Here is a 26,239-nt window from a genome sequence, read left to right on the forward strand (position 1 = left end):
CCGATGTTACGCAGGAATGTCTGAGCCTCAGCGTTTCTTCTCAAGCCACAACGTAAACAGGGGACGAATGGTATTTAACCCGTAAGGCATTTAAATTTCTAGTATGTATACTTCAGGCGAATTTTCGCCGCAATCGTCGGTGTCTCCATGCGTTTCCGTGTAAAGGTTAAGGGCCATAAGGTGATACCGCGCCCAGACATTTTGAGCTGTGAGTGCGAGGGAACCGCGCGAGGGTGAGCCGTGACGGAAGGTGGTATCAATCGTCACTTGCAGCGCATATATAGACGAAGGACAAAAAGGACGACGAAGACAAGCGCTGACTTCCAACTGATCTTTATGTTGAGAAACAAGCATATATATACTGAGACACCAAGATAAAAGCGCACCCTACAAAGCATCAACCTGACATGAGTATGCATTCAAAATTCCTGACCTGAGATGAACGAGAGCGCATGTGCCACTTCAGAAAAACCAGCTCTTTGTCAGTTAATCCAATTGTCCAATTGATGGCTTACTAACTGAGTCACTAGTCAGGTTGATGCTTTGTAAGGGGCGCTTTTCTCTTGGTGTCTCAGTATTTATATGCTTGTTTCTCAAAATAAAAATCAGTTGCAAGTCAGCACTTGTCTTCGTCGTCCTTTTTGTCCCTCGTCTATGTATGCGCTGTAAGTGACGATTGATACCATGGAATACCAACTCGCCCGTACCCAAACCTTGTTTAAGGAAGATGGGTTGTCCCGAGCGCACTAATAGAGGTCACGTGATAAAGCGCGCGCAAGTCTTACAAGGTAGAGCGGTGACATGTGAGCGCTCGTCATCTCCTCTAGTCCTGCCACGTGCCACCTCCGCCCTGTCTCGAAAGCAATCTCAGTGTGTATAAAACTATTCGAGCCAATACGGCAGGTGGCTGTGTTTCCGCTGCTTTCACACTTACGTTGTGCTAGAGCTCGCCTAATCTCAAGTTTCTGAGACGTGTTGAAGCGAAAGGCAGCAGAAGCTTTCGTTTCCATCACTTTGTGCCCATCATCACGTCAGCATTGTTACAGAGATTGTTTTTAGTCGTCTAGTGATATGTGTGCGTGTTTGCTTGTGCGTGCACGAAAGCATGATTGCCAATTTAACTAGAAAGGAAGTGTTACATTCAATTAACACTACTATCAACTCTACAAAACATTCTTCATGTGGAAGTGTTATAATTTGGTTTCACTATCTGTGCTTCGTCTTTCGGACAAAATATGACATTTCTTTTGCTCCTAATCATCATTTAGATCACGAACTAGCCTCGTATGATAAGTTAGAGATATCCCGGAGTTTAATCCGTTGTGTTTCTACAACAAAACAAAATTAGGCACAAATCATTGACGATGATTATCAATGTAACGTTAAAGCCAAACGCTTCTAGAAAGTTGCTTGCTATGTAAAGACACGATGCTCTGGAGCACCTATATTTTCTTGACGGTAACGACAACAAGGTTGTATTGGTTGTTTCATTGCGTAGTACTGTCAACAGATCTTTTATGAGCATACCTGTAGCAGTATAGGTCAACTGGGTTGATTCTGCGAATGAGGTTTTATAACTACACCGGTGTGAGCCTTAGACATACAGTGGTTTGCAGTGCTGCTATGATAATTGACACATCGAAGAATTCACAGATGCATTGCATCGCTGGGAAAGGCTATTGCATGTCCCCACAGATGATGAAGTACCTATAGCTGTGTCGGGAACCGAGGGGTCATCGTGGAGGGCCTACGTAGTACCATGTGTAGGACGAAGAGGGCCAGCGTAGTAGGCTTCTAAAACAATGCTGCGCCTGCTATACTTGCGCCTCGCGCAAGCGGTGCCCACATTTATTTCCTCTTCTTACGCAGCTCTCGCCAAGGCGCTTGCTGCGAGCGCCGACCATAGCGTCCCCGCGTTGGGGCGTCGGTGTGTGCTACAGACCCCCCCCCCCCCCTCCCCCGTCGAGGCTGAACGATGATAAGACATGTTACTGTAACCGCATTATAAAAGGGTCCGTGGTCAGCCTAAGTAGCGCGAGTTGAGACCTTTGGAAGAGAATGGTTCGGTGAAGACATTCGTGATGTCGAGGCTGGTAGTAGTGCAGCGAACCGGTCGCACACGAAGTCTACGTGCCAAGAGTGTTAGAGAGATCTAGTTCCTCTGAACAAATGAGGGACAATACGCGAACAGGGCAGGGTAGTAATGTCGTCTGCAGCGGATAGGCCATGACGCAGGCTTGATCGCAGCTGTGGCACGAAAGCGTAAGTCTTCTTTTATGGCACATATTCACGCTCTCGGCTACTCTTCCAGTCTGCCTTACGATGAACGTGGCAAGTCGTAGACCTCTGCTCTCGACATCCCATGTGTTGCGAAAAGAGTGTCGGTGGTGCGTTGGCTGGAGCTTCGGTCGTACCATGGTTATGGCCTTAGACGCCAGTGGCGCTCGAGATGGCGATGAAGTAGTCGTCGTTCGTCGCTCGATGACACTGACACGGAGATGCGAAAGCCGCAGCATGTCATAGCTGTAGTACCTGATCCTTGCGGCTTCAGGGCTTAAGGTACAGGTACAACAGAAAAAACAGCATGATGTGGCAGATGCGAGACGCCAATGGGACTCATGCTTTAAGATGCTAGTGTTGGTTCAGCTACCTTGTCTGTGTCACATGAAGAGTGTTGGCAGCCGGCAGTCTCGAATTTGTCAGCGCAGTCACATAAGGGACTTGGTGGCATGTCGGCTGAATGAGAGGGTGGACCGCGAGCAGAAGGGATGCACATCGCTAATACACCTGTTGGCTTGTGATACCGCTGTGTAGCGTGGGGCCGAACGTCCTCCGGGTGGAGGTCGTAGACGGTACAGTTCGTACCCTGAGACTGCAGCGTTGCGCCATTTGATGAAAGGTACACTTGGCGCTGCAGCCATACACCTTCGTCGTTCGCGGTGGCGTCGGTGAGGTTTGAGCGAGACGCGTCGAAATTGCGAAGCGTGCGAAACAAGCCAGACGGCGTTTAGCTTGGGGTAGACGAATGGCGGCTAGGTAGTACTTGAGCAGGTTTCGTGTATCGTGCAGTCAACGTCCGGAAGGGGGAAGTACGTAGCGCCGCAGAAGTTCAGCGTAGTCTGTCATAGCACGTCGTAAAGGCGCGGGCCAGGTGATAGAACGCTCAGGCGCAGTTGGAGGTCAGGTGGCATTCCGTAGAGCCGCACCTCGTACTTGAACTCCTGAATCGTGATGGTGTTGAGCTGCAGAGCCTCCTCAAACTGCGCAAATCATGCGCCGACGTAACGTTACTCGAACGGTGGAAGTGGTGGGCTTAACAGGGGCTCCGGCTAGCTCGCCATGGCAGCGTGTCTCTCGGTGAAAGGCGCGTTATTTTGTCGGGAACCGAGGAGTCTCCGCGGATAGCCCGACCAAGAGGACAAGCGTATCTGGCTTGTAGAACGATACTGCTCGTGCCACGCTTGTGCCTCGAGCACATGTAGCCATTTATTATTTTTCTCTTTTTTCGCAACCGGCAACAAGGCTTTGCCTGGTTAGAGCGCCGACTTTAGCGTCCGCCCGTTGCGGCGTCGGTGAATGGTACAGCTGCATTGCCTACTGCAGTCACCGCTGATTGGCTGGAGCCGTACGACTAACAAGAAGACAAGAGCCCCCAGCCAGTGTTGCCCGAGCTAGTCTCCTCCTCACTCGTACAAATCCAGCCAATCAGCAGCTGCCGAAGTGGAGAGTCCACTAGGAGGACTCTTACGCAATATTTTCTCTGCGACGCCGTTAGAGTTGCCATAATTGATGCAGTGCACTGTCACTCAACATTTACATCTCAGCAATTTACAGGTGAACACTGATTTGGAGCCTTGATTTAAGCTATTCTCGGTTTCCTTTCAGTGAGCAACATGCTGTACCTATAGAGCGGCTGCATAACATGCAATTTATAGGCAACCTTCGATAGGGTTCGCGTTTATGACACGCGTCGGGGTTAGGACATCCCCTTGCATTTCGGTAGCTTAAACGCGACGTTGACGAGCAGGCATTTAGGTGATTGCGCTTCCTTTGATTCTTGCAGTTTGTAGGTACAAGGGAACCTATATGGACTTGGAATACAACCACAAAGGAGCGTGCTTCATGTGTTGTGGACGAGATGAAGATCCTGACACAAAGATCCATTTTCTTCACACGAACATTTTACATTAACAATGAATTGTAAGATATTTTAAGTTATTAAAAAATCTGTGATAGAACTTTGCGTACCTTTCTTTATTTCAGGCCACCGATTGTTAGGAACTACATGGGAATCATTCCAAAGCAGGAACCAAACGCGATGGAACTCCGTAGATCAGGTATAAAATGAAAGCTATATGGTTTTTTTTTTATTTATGAATACAGTCGAATGACGTGTAGCTTAGGTGAGGCAGGTCAGAGAGCTCCAGACTTCGAATTTTCAAAAGACACAGCAGTCTTCTGTAACGTAACTACGTACAACACTCTCTTGAAAGCGTTCCCTGAATATCGTCAGTACAAATATACAATTATACAAACCTGAAATTGATATAGCGTTTCTTCTCTTAGTGCACCGATAAAACACGCGAGGAGGGTTTCTGCAACGCTTATCTTTTCAGCACTCAAATGGATGCGCTAGAGGAATTATTTTTCTCAATTACCTTATTTCGCCATATTATTTCATTTATTTAATTTCATTTATTTCTCCTTAAAAGCCCGAAGGCTTTACATGAAGGGGGACGCAAAGACTTGTGAACTTGAATGATATGAACAAAGATGCAAATATACAGCAGAAATACTGTCAGTGAAGTGAAGATTTCATAATACATTGAAAATATAAAGGTAAGCGCTAGTAAAAAAGAAAAGAATCACACCAGGCAGGTATTTATTAAGATTTGTTAGTGTAAGGAAAAGCGGTCGCCTGTGCCTTCGTAGTGCATTCTTCGTTTTTCGAGGAACTCTTCGCGATCGGTTTATGACACTATGCGTTCTGGGAGGGAATTCCACATAACTATTGCGCTAGGAAAAATAGATGAGCTCACATATGGTGTGTGGCTGTTTACACGCGCTATTGTGGTGGTATGGCTGAGTAGAGAGGACACTTTATGTTGTGCTTTTAGTAGCGCGTGGCATGATTTCGGGTGAAATGAGAAAGAGTGGTATGACACGGCATGATGTGAGCCGTGACAGAAAGACGAGTAATTTGAGGTGATGAAGCGAGCGGACCGGCTCTGGATTCATTCCAAATGCGCGGTCAGATATGCTTTTGAGGGATGCGAAATGGAAGATGCTTATTCTAGTGTTGGACGGACGAACGTTAGGCATGCCAGTTTTTTAACCTCTTGTAATAGAGTGCTCAGATTACGACGTAAATAGCCCAGCGTTCGTGAAGCATCGGAATAAATAATTTCTGTGTGGCTTTTCCATAATAGCGATAATGTCTTACGTATTCCAAGGCTGATGCTGATGTGGCTTGCTTACAGACATTATTCACCGTGTAGGTGTTGGTAATGAGGTTGTGCTCGCGAGTGAATGACATTTATTTGCACTTTGAGAGATTTAGTGGCACATGCCATTTGTTGTACCAGTCGTGAATTTCAAATGAAGACTTTGACACTCTCACTGTCTTCCAAAACGACACTATGACTATGACACTCTGTCATAGTCTTCCAAAACGAAACTTACGAAACAACTTGTAATAAACAATATAATAAGCAGTAAATGAGTTTTTCCTATTATTCAGCAAACCACATCACTCCAGCAATCATGAATTCATTGCCATATCTCGCTCCCATTTTGCCCCCATTTCTACCAAATGTAAAAACGTGCACCACACAGCTCTTCTATGTGCATAAAATCACTTAAGGTAATTGCTGCATGAACATTCAGCAAAAAAATATTATTTACTGCAAATTACGTGCTTCATTGACATTTGCTTACAAATTACATGTCACCCCTCTTGCAGCCAAATTTTAACTTTGCGGCTATTGCCTTTCTGGCAAGGGAGAGGGTTCAATTCTATGTGGCTCGTAAAAGAGAAAACGATGTAGAGCGCTTGAATGATGCATTTACTGAAAACATTGTCACAGCCGGTAATGTGTGAAGAAGAGGACTAGGATGGTGGCCTGAGAGACGACGAGGAAGAGAGTAGTCTTTTTATCGCTGCTCTACGCTTGTTGGCCCAGCCATTAAAAGCCATCTGTAAATAGATGGCTATAGATGGTTTTCATTCACCAACATATCTGACACTTTTTCTAGGGGTCAGAAATGAATCGGACGCTTCACTAACAACAAAAATAAATAAACAATATCCACCACATATTTCACCACTGACAGCGGGAAATCCCATGTTGTGTTTCGCATTAGGAGCGAAAGCATCGAGAAATCAATATTTACATTGTATTTTCTTTTCTGTAATTCACGTCTGAAAACCAAACATTGGCCATGCACTAAGCCCAAAATGCCCCCTCCCATTTTCCCATCATAGGAATTTGGTTCGCAATAGGTTCTTTGGAAACACTACTAAACAAAGTATACCATATGGGTAAGGTATTGAAGAACATAGATTTGTTTAGTCAATGACATCTAAATTTTCATTGCATATGTCTTGCCCCTTCATGTTGAATAACCCCTTTGTCACCTATCTAGATCACCTTTTCCAAGATATCGCCTTCCAGTCTGATACAGTGTATGTAGTCGTGCCAAGCCCTCTTACACCTAGACCACCACGTTCTGGACACCACCATCTTCTTTTATGTCGAAAAACCAATTATTTTAGTGAAACCAGCTTGCGGCTAATTCTTAGATGAGGCAAAGGAATGTAAGTACTAGCAGTCGTCAGACGTTATGGCAGGCTATGGTGAATGAGAACCATGAAAAACTGGCAGATCCCACACCTCGCGGGAATCGATGTTATACGAAGCAGTATGCGGGGAGCCTACCAAGTTATCGAAGTGACCGTGAGAGCAGGAAGACTCTGGTGGCTGTTTCGTGACCTACATGACATGTATGTCATGACATTCTTTTAATGGCCGATCATTTATGTTCTTCACACACACTTGCCGTACGACGCCAATTTTGGTACATGCAAAGTTAACGAGACGACCATGAGAGGGCCAAGACGTAGGCAGCTGTTTTATGAGCTAAATGGCATACATACCATGACATTCCTCTCATGAGCGATCATTTATGCTTGTCATACAATTTTGTCATACTATGACAGTTTGGCTACAAACTAACTTAATGAAACGACCACGAGAGCACGAAGACGTAGGCGGTTAGAGAGACTCTCAAAGTGGCAAATGTTTCCCAAAACATGCTTCGCTTTCTAAATCAAAACAAGACCATGGCTGAGCTGCCGAGCTCTGTCCAACGTTGCCAGTCACTATGTAATCTGAACATGCGCCGTTATTGAATTCGCAATCAGTCAGCATTCAGCTCACAAATTATATTGCGCATCTGCCTTAGAATAAGGTGCTAGAACAAGGAATGTACAATTTGGAATGAATATTGAGGTTGTTTACTAAAATATTGGTGGTACTGTTGAAGTCATCATTACCTTCCTAAATACCCCTCGCACCCGATGTAGAATCTGCACACTGATTTCAAACATTTCACTGACGAATGTTTTTTTTTTCAACACCCTCACTTACCTGACGTTCTTGTGAGCTTTACTACTTGTCCACCTTAAGCGCTACAGGAATAACTTTGCGCAACATAGTTTAGTTGCTCTTTCACTAAATACTAGTGGTTTAAAAAAGCACGTGACCTCGTGCTTGTCGCAATGCCGCTTTCAACAGTTGATATAAGTGATTGATAATGTGGATGGTGACCAGCTGAAATAATTTATTTTTCACGTTAAGTACCCACGAATGCTCATTTCGTTCCAGTTTATGTTTGCGGGATCCTATTTGGCAACTATAAGCATTAAGAAAATCTTCAATCACATTTCACTCTAAGAGCGAAGGAACACGTTGTCTGTCTTTTTGAACCATCAGCTCTTTTGTCAATTGAAATACATATTCTCTATTACAAGGCTTGTTGTAGCGTATCTTCTGCTTTTATTTTCGTACCATTCGACTGGACTAATTGTAGCAGATCGTTAGACGGTGTATATTGAAGTTTATCCTGGATTTGTGTTTTCAAATACGTGCTTCATTGATAGAAGGCGTAAAACTAAATGCAGATACCTGGGCATGACAACAGAGAAGCAATCTTCGCGATTACTTATGTCGATTACTTATTATCTTAAGGAGGCCGTGTATCAACGTGACTTCATGATGACGGACTCAAATGCATCACACACGATCGACTGCTCTTTTATCCCGATAAATCAGCGCAAACAACTTTCCGATCCTGCCTGGACTCAATAACCGAATATGTTATCATTACCTGTTTTTATAGATAACCACTTCCCGGTGAAGGAAACTATTCTTTATCTCAGTGAAAAATGTCACTGCGCAGTGATTCGGGTGACATCGAGCCTACGCGGTAAGTAATACTTAATTTTCCTAAACTATCGAATTCCCTGACACTCTTGCGATTGAGTTTACAGGCACAATCCTATCCCAAAAAAGTTCTCATTTATTTGTAAAATTTAAAAATATATGTATAATATATTGAATATTATCAACTATTTTTGGTGTAACAATAATATCTTTAGTGAATTGCGTATTTTGTTGTATTTTGGTGCTTGCTAACATTTTCTTCCCCCTTCGTAGGTCACCGACCCTATTACGACCTTCGTGTTTGGAATTCCGTAGTTCGGCGAGGCCCTCACGATAAATGTGTTTCACGATTCGTGAAACTCGCGCAAAGTGGACGCGTCATTTATGATTCGGCGTGTCAGGCCATTTTGCACTACAAGGGTCGTTGAATTTAAGAGAGAAAGCACGAAGAACAGAAAGAACACGGTCATTTCGTGAACTTCGTTGACGTAGTTGCATCTGGATATAGGGCATAAAACGAAGACCATGGCAGCAGTGCTATATGGGAAGAAATAAAATTGGGCGAATCATGACTGCGAGTCAATGACATTTTAGTAACTTACCTTCAAAATCTTTGAAGCAACCAAGGTAAACAATCGTGGTTCCGTCCTTCGGAATATGTGGTGGCGGCGTCTAAAGTTGCTGGTTCACGAACTACTTTGACTACGTTTTCATTCTGTGCGAGTAAAACAGCTATGCTTTTCTTGATTGTTGAATAATGCAAGTATCACAGCAAAGGCGTTATTGAAATTAGAACGCTCGAGAACGCAAGCTCGAGGATGTGCCGTAACCTGAACAACCTATGTCATTCACCTAGTTATTATTTCGAAGAACACAAGTTTTGACCTTATTTTCTTGCGTTATATACGCGGCGCGTACATGGTTTTTCATTATCTGCGTGCTACCTAAATAATATACGACATATATGTTTCGATGAAGTTGGAACAGTTTGTTCATGTTGTATAATAAAACATTAAACAATGTGCGTTACATACAGGTCTTGTAGAAAATTATGAATTCAAGTGTTTCATAGCAGTACAGACGCATTTCACAAACGGCGTAGGAAGTTTGCCGAAGGTCCCCAAACAACTCTATGTACAACAAACATGAAATATTGAGAGAATACCGGACATCTAACGCGCGATACATGGCTAAAGCTTGCAGAGTTTTTCTAAATTTGGGCTTTGCAAACTCTTCTTAAACAAGTGTTGTTTTTTTTGCTTTGTAGTGCCGTTATACTTACTGGTTTTGAACGTGGCGGTAGAACTGCGTTCGACACCATCTTCACATTCAGTAAAAATGAGGGTCATGTCATGGCAAGTGCATGGAAACAGCTGAAAGTTTCCTGCTTGATTCCTGTCCTAGTACTGAAAACTCGTTCTCGCCTTATTTTACTGTTCTGCGAGATTCGTAGTGGGTTTCTATGGTGTCTTAGCTAAAGAAAACCAGGCTCCCTATTCAAATATTCTTAAGGTGTTCGGCAGCTACCGCGGTGGCTCAGCGGCTGTGGTGCTGTGCTACTAAGCATGCGGTCGCGGGATCAAATTCTGCCACATTTCGATGGGGTTGAAATGCAAAACCATCCGTCTTCCGTGCATTAAGGGCGTGGTAAAGACCCCCTGGTGGTCAAAATAAATCCGGATTCACCAACTACGGCGTGAGGTACATGAAAGTTAAAATTGGTATCCACCTTAATGGTATTACCTCAGCCTTGCGGGCTTTCGCAGAACTGATTTTCCATTTTCGGCGTTCCAGTGCATGGAATGTTCTATTAATTCGCCATCGCTGTGCGGTTGGGTAGCCTGACGGGTAGCTTAGATGGTAGAACGACCACCCTGTAAAGGCATCGGTTTGGGGTTCCAGAAAAGTTTTTCGTCAACAGCAAGGCTTTCTTTCTGAGAAAAACCCGTAGGGGTTTCCTTCGTAGCTTCATGGTACAACTCGCAGGGACGCCACTTTTTTTCCTTTCATACTAGTGCTACTAGTACTATACGCTACTACTGAGTACCCCTAGTTACCATCACTAGCGCCGCCACTATTACCATCCCCTATACTTCACCCCATGAGTCTCCATTAAACCAGAGCCTCGTATCGCGCTGCCTGTAGCAATGTTGCAGGCGCTGTACTCAATTAATCAGGTCACATGCACTCTGAATAACGCCAGCCGGCATACGTCTACTGCGAAGTTTTTATATTCGCTTCCTTCAAAATGGAGAAACTGCGGCATATTCAGTGCACCTCACAAGAAGCTCCCAATGTATGTTTTTTTCTAAAAACAATTTGTTGATTTGTAAGTACCATGAGCTCAGTTTGTTGTTTTTAGGTGAAATATTGCTTGTGGAAGAAATCGAAATGCATATGGATTAAGTAAAAAGGTGTCATAATGATATTTTTTTAAGTATGGCCTTGAGGAGACACATTCAAGTTACGAAACTGAAGGTGACCAGCAATGTAGTTCCATGTCAATTTAGCAGAATTATTAAAGCTAGAGCCACTTTTGAAGTATTCATATCGAAGATCGGATAACATTGGCATGGTCACCGTCAACTTCTTGACGCCTGCTATTGCAAAGGTTTTCTCTTGAACGGCATAGCATATGGCGACGTTGTAGTAACGCTGAGAATAACCTAATAATGAGAAAATTAGTTAAATGCTAAGCTCTTTATTGGCCCAAGATAATGCCAAGGGAAACTAACAACACTGAAAGCAATACGAGAAGAAGGTGAAAGCTTGAGCCAACGTCCTGACAAGTGCACTTGTCTTTTCCCCAAGGGCTTCAAAAAGACAAGTCCACCTTCGAAACGTTGGCTTAAGCTTCCACATTGTTCTCTTTTTGTTCAGCGTCGAAGTCTAGTCTACCGGCTAAGGGCAAGGGATCATTTTACATGACTGGTCTTATGTTCCCGCATACTCACTGGCGATAACTTGCGTTCCAGAATGTACAATATTCCCGTCGCGAACGTAATGTGTTTAAAATAAGTTTAGGAATGGTTCGACCGACAACGTGTACTTTATCTCACAGGCTGGTTCCAGGACTGTGGAGGCTACACGAATTCTGAGCCAATAGGAAGGCCGAACGCCCCTCGAGATGTGCTCCTCCACCGCATCTGCTCAGCGCTGCTTGTCATCCTATTACATGCTCCATGGGGGTGGAGTGGCGCAAAAAAAATGTTTACGCCTTAACCATCAGCTGTGTTTACATGCTCGCGACCGGAGAACTACTGTTTACCTGTACCCTTTCCCTGCAGTTACTTTGCAGCCTCCTTAGCAAGTGCTGCGGGCTGACGGCCTTACAAATGTTCACCTGCAGCACAGTGTCTGCGCGGCGACTATCTTAGTGCGCTCGGTTCCGACATCACATACTATGCTAGATCGGGGTAGGGAATGAATGATGCAGGTGCAGAAGACCCCGCACCTCCACCAATTCTAACGGTGTTTATTAGGCAGAGCTCGGAGCAGCGCAACGTCGACGGGCAGGGCAGTCACAGCTTCCAAGCACGAGAGCCGTTGCTGAGCAGGAGCGCTCGACCCACTACCGTTTAGAGCCAGTAGCGCTGAACCCACTAGCGTCTCTCTTCGCTACACAGGCAACAACTATGCTTCTATAGCGTTCCGCATTGTCAACGCGTCACCAATACTAATGCTGTGGTGCCTGCTGCTAACTGGACATCCAACCTGTTGTACGGCTCCGTGCCGTGTCTGTAGTGCTTGCAGCGGGAAAAGAAACAGCCGATCTCCATAAACACGACATTGACTACCTAGTGATTTGACCTCAGTTTCAGATGATACAGCGATGAGGAATCTTGTCGCTTTTTTCTTTCTTACAGAGCGGAGAAACAGTAACAAGCACGAACTCGGATCGAAGCGGGTGGTCGGCTCTGTATGGGCGCTCGTGTGTTGCTACGGTTAGGTGGCTATAACGGTTACCGGCGGTAACTGTGACAATAATTTTTTTGCATACGACGTGCATACGCAAAGGTTCTAAGGTGTCACGTATTGCTGTATCGCATGCTGCAGCGATCAAAAATAAAACTCATTAGTATAGCCAATATTCATCCAGCTACGCCCCGAACTATATGCCGCTGCGCGCGGTCATTGCCTCTGTACGCCTCATACATTCGGCAGTGCTGCTAGCAGCTTGTGTGATGGAGTATAGACCGCAAATAGAATCAGCGTCAGCATTTGTGAAAGCTCCGAAACAATAACGCGCGTCTTGGGCTGAGCGGTTAGTTTATAACCTTTGTAAGCTGGCGCAGAAGTATCAGCGGAAAATATTGTTTCGTAGATGTTGAGAGTATAGAAAGACTGTATTTACAATATGTACACAAGCGCAGTCACTGTAGGTAAAGATGGCTCACCAACAACAAGCAGCAGCCACCCCCACCCCCCCCCCCCACCTCACGATCTTCTACTTCCTTCCTCTTCTTTTCTCCTTCGGCAAGAGGAGCCCCGGGTGCTGAAACGCCGTCTTGGCGCATGGTAGGCAAAGAATTGCGAGCGAAGTGTGGCTTCCACCTCGAAACGTGCACGATGTCAACAGGCACCGGACTTGAGCATGGATCAAACTGTAATGGCGAAATCTTGTAATTGACGTCGTTAACATGTCATAGGGCTTCATAAGGCCCTGTGTAGCGAGAGATAAGATTCTGGGAGAGGCAAACCCGGCGACATGTTAACAAAGAAGCACTCAAGCTCTTGGGGTGAACTTAACATCGCGATGGCACCGGTCATAACGCTATTCATGTATATGCTGCAAGGCTAATAAACGAGATCCGGCGACTTGACACTCCATGTGAGCGATATGGATGACTTTACGAGCGTACTCCGTGTAACACGTGGTACAGAAGGGAGGACGGTGTCAAACGGCAATGCGAGGTCGCGACCATATAAAAAATGAAAGGGTGAATATCCTGAGGTGTCGTCTCTGGACGTATTATACGCGAATGTCACGTAGGCCAGGGCGTCGTCGCAGTCGCGGTGATCGTCGGAGACGTGCATCGACAGCGTCTCTATGGGTGTTCGATTGAGACGTATCTCAAGACCGTTCATTTTTGGGTGGTAGGCAGTGGACAGCCTGTGCTCAGTGGCACCAGAGTGGAGGAGGTTGTCGGCAACTCGAGACAAGAACGAGCGGCCGTGCTCTGTAAGTAACTGTCGAGGTGCACCGGGCTGGAGAATGACGTCGTGAAGGAGAAAATCGGCGACGTCGGTTGCGCAACTAGTTGGCAATGCCTTAGGGATCGCGTAGCGTGTCGCGTAATCAGTAACTAATGCGATTCACTTATTCCCTTTAGTCGCCGTCGGAAAAGGGCCAAGCAGGTCAAGGCTAAAGCGAAAGAACGGTTCAGAGGGAACTTAGATGGGATGGAGTCGTCCGACAGGTGGCAGGGGAGGTTTCTTCCGGCGCTGACACAATTCGCAAGTTGCGACATAACGACGCACAGAGTGGTAGAGACCCGGCCAGAATAACCGGCGTCGTGCACGGTCGTATGTACGCGAAACTCCGAGGGATCCCGTGCTCGGTGCATGGTGAAGTTGCTCGAGAACGACAGATTGCAGATGACGAGGAAGGACAAGGAGCAACACAGGGCCATCAAGGTTGATACTGCAGCGGTAGAAGATGCAGTCGTGCAGCACTAACATGCGGCACGTGCCGTCGGTGCTGCCAGAGTGCACTCCGGCGATGATGGACTGTAAGGATTCATCGCGTTGTTGTTCAGCGCGCATGTCGGTCATGTACAGTAAATGCCATCACGCAGGTCACCGGATCATGCGCAGCAGGATCCGGAGGTTCCACGGGGTGACGAGAGAGGCAGTCAGCGTCCTTGTGGAGGCGCCGAGGATTGTAACTGACAATAAATGAAAACTCTTGGAGCCGCAAAGGTCAGCGTCCAAGCCTTCATGTCGTGTCCCGGAGGGAAGACAGCCAGCAGAGTGCGTTGTGGTCCGTAACGACCGAAAACTTGCGGTCGTATAAATGTGGCCGGAACTTGTTCACAACCCAAACTAAAGGCTCCCGCTCGGTGATGGAGTAATTTCTCTCGGCAGGTACAGCAGGCGGCTGTGTAAGCTATCCCGCACTCATTACCATTCTGTTGTTAGGCGACAACAGCGAAAAGGCTCTGGGGGAGTGTCCGAAACATGAATGTAAAGTCATCCCCAACAGTTGTCACGTTCACGAGTAAAAAAAACTTGAACTGCCAAAAAGTTCGGTAAATATTTAACTCTTTACTATGTGAAGTTGTGCCCAGCCGACTAAACAAAATTCACAGCACAGCGAATGTGATGAACACAGTCCTAGGGCATCAAAAGTTTATCTATTGGTCAAGCGCATTGGGTATTTATAGCGGGCTCCCTGTAGATTCCAGCTTAATCGTTTGCGTTCACGGGCATTCCACAATGTATCCCACTGTTCGCGTCATGATTTTTATCTGATTCAACAAAGTTCGGCTACAAAACAGATAACAGATGCAGTTGACAAAATCAATGGCTAACGTTCCGAGACAGGAATGCTCGTCTCACGCTCCTTGAAAACTTGTAACACTTGTTATCATATGCAAAAAGTAAATGGAAAACGCAAACTACGTGCGTCCATATTACGACACGCTTTAAGGCCAAATATATTGACAGTGGCGCTAGTCCTATTTCTACAAAGCAAACACGTCTTCACTCCAGCTCACATTGACTTTTACAAGTGCGAAATATTCCCGTACACTCCTTATCAACATTTAATTTAGTGATGATTTGCTTTTGTAACCTGAACAAGGTGAAGTCTCCAGCAGGTAATTCCCGCTTCTTTCGTATATGCGCGTGACCAAGAGGTTGCGCGCTATGTAATAAGGCGTATATAAATCAATCAGGGCGTGTACATCTCATCTGCTGAAAATCAGGTCTATTGAGAAAACGTGAAAATTAAGAAAAGCTAAAATGCATAATTATGGAGGCAGCGAAAGTCGAGACAGAGAGCTCGAAGCGAAAATTGCTGTCCTGCCCACAAGCACCAATCAAGTGAGCATCACGCTCACACTTAAAGGGCAACTGCAACGAAATTTCAATTGGGCTAAATTGAATATATGTGCCTAGCGTATACTCTCAAAGAAATCTTGGCACAGCTGAAGGGCTGGTAATTGCGTATTTTTTTTATTAGCAGCTATAAAATAGCGCCTATGCAGACGACGCGTGGACCTGGTGGCAAAGCGGTAGCGATGGGGATGTGGCATACATTGAAGAACCGTACGTCAATGTTGATCCCCCAGTTGCACCTAGACAGCAAGGCGCATTGCTCGCTCATTATTTTCCAGTTGATGGTCGTTTCTTTGGGCGTGCGACGTGCGTTCTTCCTGTTGCGTTCGTGATTTGAGCTGTAGCAAGAACGCCGACGCGATGTGTGGCGGTCGGGTGCTCGAATACCTGCTGGAACATGAGCGATGGCTTGGCAGTACACAAAGCTGAGTAGAGGAGAGCAGAACACATCTTTCCTGTCCCAGCTTTCATAGTGCAAGCGTGCACCGCGGCGCAGCAGGCAAGTGCGACGCGGACAGGCAAAAGTGCGCAAAGCATGCAAACTGCAGTTGTCGAAGCTGCACAAGCTACATTTCTACAGCACAGTCACTTACCCATCAAGATCTGCTTGGCAAACGCGTTCTCGGGATGACTATAAGTGTATAAGCCACGATGGTGCATGAAAACCAAAGATAAGTTGTATTGAGAGTTGATATTCTTGAGAAATCGTGACCGGTAGTGCGTCATCTTCAAGGCACCTACTTCGCACGTCTCTACATCGGATGCGTCGAAGTAGACAAACGAAAGCTTTCTGACACAGCACCAGAAACGAGAAGGAACCGCACGTTGCATTTGTCACGCAGGAGAACGCAACGCGGCAGCCATGGTGTAGATGTGGCGGCAAGCTGTGCAGGAATGCAATGCCATAGAATAACGAACCCACTGGCAATGCTTCCACAACGAAAAGGACCAAGCGTCATCAGAGCCGCAGTGCGGCCTGTCTGGACATGAGTTTACGCGCACTTAGCACCGAGCCCCTCTATCCTGGCCGCACATTTACAGTTGCTAGTAGGTACAGTGGAGCGTGGCACTTGTGGAGACGCCGGACGTTTGCGCGCCTGCGCGAGTAGGAGCGGGTGCGAAAGAGGAAATTTGGGGACTTTTACTTCTGGAATACAAGACTCTGCCTAGGCACTACGGAGGAGTCTCTTAGGGCCTGTTGTATGCGTTTGTCCCTAGGCATGCGGGCAGAATATGCAGGCCGTGGCAGTGCTGAACTGAGCGTACCAAGTTGGCGGTTGGACGTATTTATATTTATTAAATCGTGTTTTCTGTTATTAAAACAATGTGTAATTATTCCTTACTATTGCCGGTGCCATCAGGTCACCAAAGCGGCAACGGGGCCACCGAAGTTGGAAGCAGGGCGGCCCGTGGGTTGATGCCGCGGAGGTTGAAGCGATCCGGCGTGGCGTTTCTTGCAGAGCTCGACGTCTCTTAGCAGGCGCGAGTAAGAGCGGGTGCGAGAGAGAAAATATGTGGCCTTTGCTCCTTGAATATGTGACTTTGCCTAGGCGCTACGCAGAAGGTTTCTTAGCGCTTGTTGTATGTGTTTGTCCCCTAGACATACCAGCATTACGGAATGCGGTCGAGTTTGTTTTCGCTCCTCCGCTGGCTGCCGGCGCGATGAGTCAGTGGGCACGGACACCCCATTTGGTGATCGCTGTGTCTGAAAGGGCAAGGTTCTGACTGGTGCTGTATAAGTGGCGGGTCACTTTTTTCGTCGCGACGATAGATTGCACATGTAACCGGCAAACTGAGGCCTCAGGAGAGCACCTGAGGTTATAGTAAAGCGGGCGGCGCAGGATCTCCAGGGCACCCAAGGGGTAACGGGGGGATCAAAGCTGGAAGCAGGGCGGCCCTTGAGTTGGGACCGCGGAGCCGGAAGCCTGCCAAGGGGTGTTCGCATAAAAAATTGGCCGTCCGCTGTCCAGGACAGCCGATCCTACGCACCCCTGGCACCCGCAGGCCTCGGCGAACCCTGCTTGCTCATACACCAGTACGGAAACCAGACAATGGAAGCAGACAGTATGGGTGCAGGTTCTGGGTTCTCTACATTCTCCACTGTATGTCACAGCCGCCGGGCGATAATCGCGACCCTTCTTTTTTTCAATTTCTATATGAATACATCGATTTGTGCGAGCACTTTGATACGCATTGACCTGTATTTCAAGCGTAAAATTTTGAACCCAGGCTTACTGCATGTCTAGATTATCTGAAGCTGGGCTTTTTATGCGGTCGAAAAGTTTGCTAAAGTTGGCCTTTAAGGTCTTGTATCACCTCAAAAAAAGAAAATATGTGATAAGTGGGGCCTCGTTTTGCCTACGAGTGAAACACAAGACTAGGGTGCGCAACAGGAGAAAAATAGTGTTCGATTGTCAAAACAACCTTCTCGTTTACAAAGCCGCACCGATTATACATGGACTAGAGAACTCTGTGATGCATTGAACTACTCGTTAACTTCTTTGACTATCGCGCAACCTGTGCCGATTTACGCAAAGTTTTCAGTCTCACAGATTTGCAAACATTGGTGTGCCTAGAAACAGTTGTATGCAGCTGCTCGTTCCGCAGCCATGAGACATCCGTAAACTATCAAGGATTGCGTTCCAAAGCACATGGACCGTACAGTATGAACTTTAGAGATGTAAGGTAATTTTTACCTGATAAAGTGGAATTTTTGGTACCCGGAAATGACGGCTATACAGGCATATTTGATTGAATATGTAAATTATCACTTTAAGCATACTTAACAAATACCTTATAGAGACAAGCTGCGTTGCACTTCTTATATATGTTCTTTTGTTGCGCTGAGGAATCAGCGTCATCGACCTAGGTTGTGGCGATGCGGCCACATTGCCGCATTAAGAGAATATTTTAACGTTCACCGAAGTGCAGCGCTCGAAACCTCATTTATTGCGATAGCTCACTTGATATTCTTCATGCGGCTAGTTTTGATTTTTCTCCCAAATTCTGCTGAATTTTTGAGGATCTGAAATACCAGAGAGCCGTCACTGTCATGCCCTAGCGTTGGTACCAGGATTGCCGAAGCATAGAATCGGCATATATTTACACGCGCACTGCCGTCCGCATTCGCATTACAGCTGCTGGTAACCCAGCCATGGACCAATAAATAACACGACGCAGGCGAGGCACAATACAGTGCGGAGCACCTCGCCGGAGAGATGCATTTACCTGTCTGTGCTATATGTTTAGAGCCATATGTCATACGAATGGCGTAGACGACGACTTCTTGGCAGTTTGTGAGCCATACAATGCAGTTAGCTGTTCACAAACCACATGTGCTATCTTTCTGTGCTTCTCGTTGTAAAGCTGGGCACACCTTTCCTTAGTTGCTGTGTGCGCAAAACACAACGCTGAACGCGTGCTTCATTGGTACCTTCTTGAGACTGGGCGAATAAAAATGCAGAAATAGAAGCCAGGACACACTGCTGCCTCTTCTGTCGGGCCCTTGTTCTGTCACATTCGTAAACGTATTCGTAAGTCTTCTGGGAGATTCTTTCGCAACATGGAATAAAGCAGCTGGTAATATGGCGATTTCGCTGCTGAAGCTTCTGAAAAAGAGGCAGAACGGTAGCCTGTCTTCCATATGTGCAACAATTTTAGCACAGAATAAATATATAGCAAGCAAGTACAAAGATGACGTCGTCTTTAGTGCACCCAACAAGGTAAAAAGAGTGGCTGCGGCGAAACAAAGAAAGCTCGGGAAAGACAGCCCACGTGGTTCCTGCACGGTTTAATAACGTCCCATGGTTGACGACCTGCCAAATAGTCGTTGGGTTCAATATTTTTGGGATATGTGACGTAAGATGTATAAGGCAGACGGATAATTTTGTCAACGAGCGCGTAAAGCAACATCGGGATGCATTAAAAATAGCCCTAACTTCCAATTTGCTACGGCATTATTGAAAGTGCGGCTCCTCTACAAAACTGCACAAAAGCAGGATTCTACACACACATCCGGATCAAAGAGCGCGTGCAATGGTCGAGGCGTCTTATGCAGAAGATAAAAAGAACACCTGCTTGATGCAGGCTTCTGGGACTCTGAAACATTGTGAAGTATATTTCGTGGGGTCTGCCATGTGCAATTGCAGGTAAAATTGGGTCTAGTAGTTTTACATGCGTCCGCGTGTTGACAAGCGGTTATTTCACATGCGCACGCATTGCTGTTTATCGATATACATACATATATATATATATATATATATATATATATATATATATATATATATATATATATATATATATATTAACGAGAGCAATGGAAGCCGTGGGGCGCGATTATTATTATTCAATATATAAGAAGCCCACAATGATACCAAGGACACCTTCGTGGAAATTATTTTGTAGCTTCTAACTGATACTGAGGAATGATAAATAAACGAGAATCAATGTTGATGAAAAATGCAACTGGCCACAGGTGGGATAAGAACCCTAGTCATTCCATTAAGCGTGCGATGCACTTACCAATTGGACTATGGTAGCAGTGCTTGGCGATGATTTGTGTTTATCTACTAGAACTAACTCTGGAAGTGTTAAATTAGTGTTAGTGTCTTATGACACAAATACGGGTGCTTTTATAAGGTCCACAATTTTTTAAATTTCGTTGGCAGATAGGAAAATTCTGTTTCATTAGGTGGTCGGCTCGAAGAGGCGGGTATTAGCAGCATAACACATTGAAATGCATACTCGACTATTTCATAAAAAATCACTAATTAAGTTTCTAGCTAATTTCCTTACAGCACATACTGAAATTTTTCAATTCTAGTGGGTGAGAGTGCAAGGACGATCCACTTGGAACGAATTCTCAGGACGACACCACTTTCGTAACATTATATCCCAAACTTTGCGGAGAAATGCATTGGCGTTCCAGTTACTTTCTGCTTCAATGCATAAAACGACGTTTTGTTATGGAAGGGGGTGAAACGACGTTGCTTCTCTGCCACAAGTCTGACGATGAATACCTGGTAAGCAGTGTCAACCACGCAATTGTATCTAAGTTGATACGTCTTGCAGTCTCATCTACAAAAAATTTCTAAATTATATTATGTGACTTTACAAAAAGAGCCTCCTGGTATATACAGTAGCAAATCTGAATGGTTTCAAAATTAATGGGACAGCTTTCTTAGAGCTACTAACCTTGTTATCGCCTTCTTGTTTATTGAATACAATTAGTAATGAAAATGCTCGCGCAATAAAATGCTTGAGAACATATGTGGAAACGCTTCGTGAAATGAACACAATACTGTAATTACTAGTAGGGCTTAGAAAATCTTTGCCTACATTAGACATCACTTGCATTCACCAAACATATCTATTAAAGATTAGCTGAGAGTATGTTGGTAAGTAAATTATCTTCCCAACATCACATCCCGTGTCTGTCACTGCAGAGGTATGATGTTGCAGAAAAGTAGTTGCTACCATCGCCATGCAGGATAGGGCTAGTTTGTTTGACACAGTGCTGTATTCCAGCGCAAATGTGAGGCAAGAGTTAAAGCAAGATAATGCAGCTCCATTGACAGTACGCTAATAACAGGAGAAAAAGATAACGCAGATAAGGCGCGCTAATGGGGCTCTGTTCAGTCTTGTCTTTCTTTCTCATAGCGCCTTGCTGATATAGCGTTGTCTTGTCCTTCCTGTTGTCTAAGTTTCGCATAGTAGAATATAACTGTGTTGCCGTGACTTCGATATTTTATAATAGTAAACTAGTCCACGATTGACTAGTATATTATCAGATTATCGGCGTTTATATAGGTCATATATTATACACTTTAAATGTAAGCCTGCGAACTTTCTATTGGTGTCATACACCAGCATTGAACACCTTTGTTGCTTCCTGGAAGGTTGCGAGTTAGATGTGCTGATAAACCATAACCATCTTACCGATCCATTCAGCCCGAATTACTTGGCATTTTCCATATATATTTTATTTAACTAATGACATTCGGCATAGCAAGGTGCAAAGTTTAGGTGTTTGGTGGAACCTGTACGGCAATCTACGGGGAGGCTTTAGCGAAGCCACTGCGCAATCATTCAGAACAACCAATTTCACCGGCAACAATGCTCTTCCTGCGTCTCGGGCTCGACTATCACTCATTGGTGCCTGGCTCACTAGGGTGAGTAAGTTCCGAGATTGAACGGACTTTGGTGTGGCGTGGCAGCGCCTGTTGTGCGCCCTTAAAAGCCCGAAGCAAACTGACGGGCAGCATTCCACTCACTACCCAGCGTTCCTCAAGCAGGCGTAACGGTTACTCGACACCATGTCGCACAGAGCTACGTTTGACCACATATCAATGAAGACTTTCGGGTGTGGCCCTGTACCTTCACAGAGTGTCCGGCAAGGAAAGTGGCCAGTAGCCATTGACTGCTGCACCACCGTTTGCTGCCTCCCAACCAACGCATCAACCACTTTCATCCTGTCATAGATGAGTCTATTTCTTCCTCAAGAGACTACCCCTGCTTCGTAACAATAGTGGACTAATTCACTCGCTAGCCCGAGGCAGTACACGGTTCATGTCACTGTGGAAACTGTGGTACGTTTGTCTGTCTATGTCTTGGTCTTGCATTTTTGAAACCTATTAACTATAGCCAAATAAATCTTAACGTTTGATTGAATTCGCCAGATGTATTACGTGCCTTTCTTGCATTTCGGCATGAAACATTGTCTCATTGCTATTACCCATCCAGACAGTAACGATATGGTCGAATTCTTTTCATCAGTATCACAATATGGCCTTAGAAGCCCAGATGTACAAACGGGCATCTGGGAATAACGGAGTAGTATGCAAAAGTCCCTTCTGATGTGGTTTAGCCTTGCTGCACATTTGTTGCTAGTTGTGGAGAAATTTACAGTTGTCCTCTAAATACAACAGAAAAGAAATATACAATTTCTTTTTGTCCGACAAAAATGCGGCTATCACAGAGGGGCAGGGCGCTTTCTAGTGAATGTTACCGGACTGAAACATGCGCACGTTCTACTTTTAACGAATGGCACACGTTGTTTCCACAATACAAAACCGTAGAGTCTTGGCATGGCAAAACCATGGCAAGCAACGCTTCATTTAGTCAGGTAATTGAGATTGCCAGTTTTGAGCAGAGGAAAGAGCATATACCTTTCGTGCCTTGGCGTTACGAGCAGCGAGGGAGAAATTAAATGCAGTTCCACGGTGGGTCTGGTATACACGCATGCGTATTCGAAGTCTAAGTGAAATGCTTAAGCACTCATTCGATCTGAAAATTGTAATTTAAAGTCATATGAGCAATGCACTTGTCTGCGTGTTTTACGTTCTTGTGTCTTGTATTTGTGCTTTGCTGCTCTACAATAGCAGTGCTGCCTTTCATGCTCGTTCTTGAATTTTTTGCGCTCTTCCTACAAAAAAGGAAGAGGACGAGCTTTGGGCCAGGGAGGGCGGAGAAACTGGAAGCTGTGATTCACGTTCTGGGCTCAGGTGGACGCTAATAAACGCCTATGTGTGTCCCTCTCTGTCAGCTGTTCCGTGTGCCACATATTCTATATGTAGTGCCGAAACATGGGAGGCGACAGCCGAAAGCTACCGCCAGGGCACTTCGGTGGTGGCTACCGACTGGAACAACCACTACGAACGACCTACAGTAGAGGAGGACCACGCGAAGGGCCCAGAACACTAAGACTATTCAAGAGGCAAGTGTGCTGCTAGAAACCAACGCCGGGACAGCACCCTTGTGATGTGTGGTGCGCGACTTGGTGCGGTGATCGGGACAGTCAGGAGCAGACGACACTGAGTGCACGCGCGCCGAGGCAGATTCCATGCTGGAAGAAGGAAAACAACGACGCCGAAGAGCGTCCGGCACGAGAACGTGCGGCGCATGAAAAACAACAAAAAGAGGAAGAGCAACCAATTAGAAAAGACCACGGGGCGTCAGGCAGCCAATCCGAGAATGCCAAATCGGCCAGATCAGAAGAAAAAGCGTGGTGCGCTGGCAGAAGGGGAGAGACGCAGAGGCCACGCAAAGAGACGCAGAGGAGACGCCAGGAGAGTCCCAGGAAGCGACGGCAAGAGGAGGTCAACCACCGGAGCGTGCGTTGAAGACGGGCCGTCGGGTTCCGGACCCGAGCCACCAGGACTTCACCCGACCGGGGCCTCCTGCCAACCTGTTCCTGTGCGTCGCCCGTCTACCCAAGCGTGCCGCCAGCTGCCCAAGGCCGGTGAGCTTCTGTGCTCGTGGGCACGACGAGAACAGTCGGGCTACGGGCCCGAGTTCTACGCCAGCTGCCCTGCCAGGACGCCACCCCTGTCTGCCGTGCCGCCTGCTGCCCGAGGCCGGCGTTCGAGCTTCTGCGCCCGTGGGCAGGACAAGAGCAGCCGGGCTACGGGCCCGAACTCAACACCCAGCTGCCCGTGTTCGAAACGAACGGCTTTGTCCTCAATTGGGTTCTCGGAGGCTCCACCTAAGAGAACCGTTAAATCATTTGTGTACACGAACCTTTGTCCCCATATTAGGGTCATCACAAATTGGCGTCCGCGACAGGACAAAGCCGTTCGTTTGGATCTTTTTTTCTAGCGGCTAGGAACTATGGCTAACACACGAGACTTGTTAGCGCTAGCCGAACGCATGGGGCTAGAAGGTGTGGAGTTGAGGGAATGGTTAAACGATCAGGAAGCGCGTGCGCGAGAACAGCAGGCAGACGAGCGCAAGGCTAGGAGCGTGGAACTTGTACTGGAGGAGAGAAATTTACGATTACGGCTTAAAGTCACGGAAGCTGAGGGCGCATATCTGGGCAAGAAACAGCCAGAAATTAGTTTGTCTGACTTAGCCACCGTGGCCCAGCGATTGGGTTTGCATGGGGCAGACCTGAACAGGTGGGTTCAAGACAGATGGGTAATAATATGCGAAAAATCACAGAGAGAGCGCGAAAGCCGAGTGGCAGAACACGCGGCTGAGAGGGCACGCCTGGAGGAGGAGCTTCGCGGGGTACGCCTCAGCATCAAATGCCTAGACTCATCACTCACGGATGCTTGCCCAGAAGGGATAAGATCCGCGGTTGAGGATGCAGCACAGCAGTGCAGCGGCGACCCAAGGGTTCCCTCCGACATGGCCTCAGGCCTCGGCGACCAAAACGTGTCTCAAGGAGAGACACCTTGTAACGATGCCATTGTAGGCAAAGATACTGAGGTATGGTCACAAGACAAGGAGCATAGTGCTTCCGTACCTCAACTAGTGCCGCGTGAGCACAGCGCAGGCGATGACTGGCTCGTACATGGTTCCGGGTCACCGTGCATGGGCCTGGTTGAGAAAGTTAGAGCAGAGCACCTCCTACAGCACGTTGGAGGGTTCGCACCATGATCAAGATGAACCTGAAAATATCAGGGCTCCTGTGGAACCATGTTTGGTTTCAACAAAAAGTATTGAGGGGTCTTTACTGCCTCCCTCGAATCAGACAAAAACTGTTTGTGACACTATGGGCACTTGGAAGGGCTCAGGCCTGTGTACCAAATCAACACATGGCTTTGAGGATTCAGAACACCCTTTATTGTTCTCATGCACTCATGTGTGGTTTGACCATTGACACTGATGCTGCAACCACACATTACAATGTTCACTACCTGAGAACGCAGGCAGTGACTTGGTCGACACCATGCAAAGACATTAATTCCTGGAGCGATATGGTCACGAACTGGCCAGTGCACTCTGACCGAGAAGATGAAGATCTAGTCCGCTTGATATGGGAAAGGGTCACCTAAAGGAGCCGATGCTTCGCTTATGGCTCTTCACGGACTTTTGACCTCGGACTTGGTGACTTCAACTTAATTGTTTATAGAGTGGGTCGTGATAGCCTGTGATGCTACAGTTTCTTTCTTTTCAGTTGTTGTGGTTTCTTTGAATTGTGTTTTCCTTTAACGGTTTTATCTGCGTGCTCAGTGAACTGTGCGTTGGAACCATATAGTGCGTTCTTGTGAACGGACCATGACGGTAGTGTTCCAAGCATGCATGAACTATGTCGCGCACTGAGCGGCAGTTTTTCTTCAGAAAAACTTGTTAAAAAAAGGGGCTTATGTGATGTGTGGTGCACGATTTGGTTCGGTGATCGCGACCGTCAGGAGCAGACGACACTGAGTGCACGCGCGCCGAGGCGGATTCCATGCTGGAAGAAGGAAAACAACGACGCCGAAGAGCGTCCGGCACGAGAACGCGCGGCGCATGAAAAACAACAAAAAGAAGAAAATCAACCAATTAGAAAAGACCACGGGGCGTCAGGCAGCCAATCCGAGAATGCCAAATCGGCCAGATCAGAAGAAAAAGCGTGGTGCGCTGGCAGAACGGGAGAGACGCAGAGGACACGCAAGGAGACGCAGAGGAGATGCCAGGAGAGTCCCAGGAAGCGACGGCAGGAGGAGGTCAACCACCGGATGGGGCGTTGAAGACGGGCCGTCGGGTTCCGAACCCGAGCCACCAGAACTTCACCCGAACGGGGCCTCCTGCCAAGTGTTCCTGTGCGTCGCCCGTCTACCCGAGCGTGCCGCCAGCTGCCCAAGGCCGGTGAGCTTCTGTGCTCGTGGGCACGACGAGAACAGTCGGGCTACGGGCCCGAGTTCTCTGCCAGCTGCCCTGTCAGAACGCCACCTCCATCTGCCGTGCCGCCTGCTGCCCGAGGCCGGCGTTCGAGCTTCTGCGCCCGTGGGCAGGACAAGAGCAGTCGG

At 46.7% G+C, this 26,239-nt stretch overlaps 1 protein-coding gene across 13 annotated transcripts in view; it reads left to right on the forward strand.

Annotated features, from left to right (window-relative positions):
* Positions 1-26,239, forward strand: part of LOC126534072 (uncharacterized) — a 178,228-nt gene that overhangs the window by 129,074 nt on the left and 22,915 nt on the right. For 7 of the 13 annotated variants that reach the window (XR_011895753.1, XR_011895759.1, XR_011895760.1 and 4 more), the window contains 4 exons: positions 4,064-4,200; positions 4,264-4,337; positions 8,401-8,487; positions 8,718-9,016. The gene's annotated coding sequence lies outside the window, so the exon portion shown is untranslated. Of the gene's footprint in view, positions 1-4,063; positions 4,201-4,263; positions 4,338-8,400; positions 8,488-8,717; positions 9,017-11,505; positions 11,665-20,328; positions 20,528-26,239 lie in introns of those variants that run through there. The other 6 variants (XR_011895755.1, XR_011895758.1, XR_011895756.1 and 3 more) reach the window with 4 other exon arrangements.

The sequence above is a fragment of the Dermacentor andersoni genome, chromosome 7 (genome assembly GCF_023375885.2).
Source record: "Dermacentor andersoni chromosome 7, qqDerAnde1_hic_scaffold, whole genome shotgun sequence".
NCBI lineage: Eukaryota > Metazoa > Arthropoda > Arachnida > Ixodida > Ixodidae > Dermacentor > Dermacentor andersoni.